Below are 4,576 nucleotides of genomic sequence, written 5' to 3' on the forward strand. Positions count from 1 at the left end.
GTGTCTAGATTAGATGCTTAGAAATGCAGTTTTAAAATTGTTTTTATCTCTTGCAAGAGAAAACGTGCCACTCCATTGATTTGCATGCCATAAGATCTGCATATTGGTTACTATTTCACATCTAACAAAATTCAGGAACAGAAATCTTGGGCTTTTCAAACGCCAAATATGTCAAGCTTTATTAAGTCACACAGTGTGGAGTGTGGATATGAGTATGTGAATATCAGACATCACAAATGAGACTGTACACTAGGTGCAGACATGAACTGAGTCATAAAGAAGTTTATCATCAAATTTGTTTAAAACATGTTCTCAGAATTTTTAAATTAAAGAAATTTAACTTTATTTGGTATTGCTTTCCTTATCCCAAACCTAAAATGAGCCAAGAGAAATAACAAATGATTTTAGAAAGTACTGGTGCATATGTGGTTTCTATCTTCTGGAATGGCATCATTTCATAATAGTCTCAAAAGTTAGCTCTTGAAATTTTCAATGTTTTAGACAGAATTTAGACCTAAAATATGTCATTTTGCATTTATAATTTTAAAATATTATTAATTATGAATATAAATTTATATGCTCAGGATATTTGTTTTAATTCTGTGTCTTATTAAACTAAAACTACGTGAGTAGAGGGGGGAGGTAGATTTTTTTAGGTTAATCTAGATTACGTAGAGTGAATCTGACTATCCTCACCCTTCTTCAGTGCAGGTACACTTCACTCTATTTTTGTTTTTTGTAAGGCATTCTTAAACCATTAAGTTTTCCGCTGAAATAAATATTCATGACTTTACAGATAGAATTATAAACTAACCATATAGAACTAACAAAAACTTTTCCCCCCGCCATTAGTTAGGATTTGCCTAAAAGTTAACACCAAATAATTATAGAGAACTGCTTTTGCTTAACTGTCCATTCTTTTTTTAAATTAAATTAATCAGGGTAGGAATGCATATATGTGTATGTGAATATGTATATATGACCATTCCTTTAATATGGGTATTAAGAGGAAAATAAATCAAAGAGAGTCTGATTAAATGTAATGTTATGTGAAATTAAGTATCTGGGGTTAGTGAGGAAAATATAAAGAGGATACTGAGAAGCTTGAGCTGGACTAGCCTTATTTGCAAGTGAAGGATCTGGTGCTGCTTTCAGATGTTTATCCTTTATGTTTTTAAATTTTTTCTTAAGCTTTAATCTTCGTTTTGTCTTAAAGTCAGCTGGTGTTTCTTGTCCATGGACTTTGGTACGATGGTGCTTTGCAAGGATGTATTTATATATTTTAATGGCCAACATTTGGTCATCCCTTGTCCACTATTCACTTCCCCCTTTTTGTAAAATAAGTGCTTTAATTGTAAACTGTATAAAAATACCTTGTATAAATCCCCCTTTTGATTATTACACTAAGCTGAGTTGTAACAAATGAAATGTTGATTTTTATAATAAAACAGTGGAAAATAAAAGTGTTGTTTCTTTTCAGCAAGAAATTAAAACCAGCTGCTTGTGCTTTGCTGTGATACACAACCATTGTGTTTCAGACACAACAAAACCCACCTTTATTTTTATTTCAAATAAAATACAACCTTATTAGGCAGTGATTGAGCTCAAATAGGTGATTAATGAAAACCAAGTTTTAATATAAAGGTCTTTCCTTAGTAGATGCTTTTGCATCAGAGAGCTTACCTTGGCTTTTTTATTTTTTATTTTATTCCTCGCCCAAGGGATATTTTTTCCCATTGTTCTTTAAAGAGAGAGTGGGAGGGAGGGAAGAGGATGAGAGAGAGAGAAACATTAATGTGAGAGAGACTCATTGACTGGTTGCCTCCCACATGTTCCTGGACCCAGACCTGGGATGGAACCTGTAACCAAAGTACATGCCCTTGACCAGAAATCGAACCCTAGACCCTTCAGTCCGTAGGCCAACACACTAACCACTGAGACAAACCAGCCAGGGCCACCTAGCTTCTTTGCTGACCCTTCGTCGTATTCTTTATTCTGGTGAGGGATTCTTTTAGCTTTCATATATCTCAAAAAGTATTTCACCTTCCTTCTTAAAACATCTTTTTGTTGGGTATAGAATTCTGTGTTGACAATCTTTTTTTCCTCTTAATGCTTAAAAGATGATACATTTTATTCTGTCTTGTTTCACAAGAAAAGTTTGCTATCATTTTGTTTGTTTTTGAGTGTGTAATGTGCCTTTTTCTCTGGCTACTTTCAAGATTTTTTGTAATTACTGGTTTTGAGCAATTTATGATGTGCCTTACTGTAGTTTTCTATATATTTTTTTTTGTGGTTAGCATTCATTGAGTTTCTTGGTTTTGTGAGCTTGTAGTTTTCATCAGATTTGGAATTTTTTCATTCCAGTTACACATATATTGGCTGGTAGAAGTCAGTCCACATTTTACTATTACTTTGTTCTTTTTTCCTACAGTTTTATTTCTCTTTGTTTTGTCTTTGAGTTTACTTTTCTGTTCTCCTACAATGTGTAGTTGCTTTAATCCAGTCTGATCTATATTTTCATTTCTTCTCCAATAGTTTGATTTAAATCATATTTATAATTTCTATGTGGACTTCAGAAGTTCAGTCTTTCCTTTGACTTACTGAGCATATGGAATATTAGTAGTTTTAATGTCCTTGTCTAGCAATGCTATTAGTTGTATCATTTCCAGGGTGCCATTTCTTGAATTTTCTCATTATTGGTCTCATTTTTTTCTTGTGATTTTTCTATTGGATGCCGGACATTGGCAATGTTATGTTAAATATTGGATATTTTTGTGATCCTATAAGGATTCTTGGGCTTTTTTTTCTGGAAGACCGCTAGGTTACTTGATAACAGTTTAATCCTTTTGGTTCTTGCTCTTTACCTTTGTTGGGCAGAACCAGAAGTGTGTTTAGTCTAGCGCTAATTTTTTTCCCCCCATTAGTGAGGCAAAATTCTGAGTATTTTACCTTTTGCCATACAAATTTCGAGGTTTTTCCATTCTGGGTAGTGGAAATAGACGCTACTCCCAAACCTATGTGAATTTTGGAGAGTGGTCCCTTAATATTTTCAGATGTTCTTTTTCAAAGCCTTGGGTAATGTCTTTATTTGCATGGGTTGTTCAGTAATCCTCTGAAATTTTGAGGAGACCTATCTAGATCTCTGAAGCTTTTCGTGCAGTTCTCTTCTCTCCATCATTTGCCCTGCAAACTTTAGCTGCCTTGGCCTTCCTGGACTCGTAGGCTCTATTTTCTCTATTCAGGGAGATTGCTCAGCCCTGTGTGGGTTCCCCTCCTTCCAGCACAGCCTGAGCATTCTTTACCTGCAGTATTCTAGGGCAAGCGTAGGCCTCGCTTTGTTCTCATCTCTCAGGGACCAGTTCTTCGTTACCTGATACACAATGTCTTAGAAACTATTCTTTCATAAATTTTGTCTATTTTTTTTCCAGTTGTTTTAAGCAGGAGATCAAATTCGGTTACTATTCATTTTAGTGGGAAGCTGTAGATGCTATTGGAACACTTGAAGAGCTTGTTGAAACTACATATACCATAGGCCACACTCCAGTTTTACTGATTTACAGTATGTAGCAGTTAAGGCTAGGATGTGATTCTGCAGTTGTGCACTGAAAATATGCCAGACGTTACGTATGCAGAATTAAATTAGCCGTAATACTTGTTTACGAAAGAGTTGGCAACCCATTGTGAGAGGCTGGTTCTTATGGGATAGTGTATTTATTGTCCATATACAGGGTGTTATGGAGCATTCTTAATGAGGAAAGGCATCCAAATGTAGCCCCTTGGAGGCCAAGAGGGTTACAGATGGTTCCTGAAGGAAATGGAGGAGTGAATTGGGGAAGATGGGCTAGAGTCAGGTGAATTAGCGGAAATAGAGGGAGGACGACCAGCAGGCAAGAGCACTTCAAGTGGAGAAAAAATTGTTCTCGAGCCTCTGGACTATAAGATTGCATAATACATGTGGGGAGCTGCAAGTAGTTTGAAATGCTTGGATCAAAGTGGGAGAGGAGATGGTCTTCAGTATCTCCATTTGTAAAAGGAGACTCCTTTGTCCCTAACATTTATGACTTTAGTGTGGGGGAAGACAGAGAATAACTCACTTTAATTGAGATGGGTTGGGCAGTGCAGCATGTGGTAATAGATAGTTCCACTTTTCCCTTGAAGTTGCAAGTATGTCTGAATAACTCAGTCATTTATTTGTTCATCAAAGGTTTATTAAACACCTATTTCATGTCAGGCTCCGAGTTGAGTGCCAGAGATCCAGAAATTTGTAAGGCCTTATAATTTGTGTTTTAAAATGTTGTATGTCTTAAATACTTTCTATGGGACATATTTTACTTACTAAGAGACCTCATTCTGAAGAGTATCATTTTCAGGAAAACAACCAGTGACTGCTTCGAGAGGAGAGAACATTTCCAGCTTAGCTCTGGGCAGCACATGGCAGGGGACGTGCGTGAACCCTTGGCACTAAGTTCCAAGCACTGTTGTAAACACTTTATGTAAATTAACTCATTTGATCCTGACAGGAATTTTTGTACTGTTACATAGTGCTTATTTTAACCACAAGACACTCTTATGACAG

This window comes from Eptesicus fuscus, chromosome 7, assembly GCF_027574615.1.
Source record: "Eptesicus fuscus isolate TK198812 chromosome 7, DD_ASM_mEF_20220401, whole genome shotgun sequence".
Classification (NCBI taxonomy): domain Eukaryota; kingdom Metazoa; phylum Chordata; class Mammalia; order Chiroptera; family Vespertilionidae; genus Eptesicus; species Eptesicus fuscus.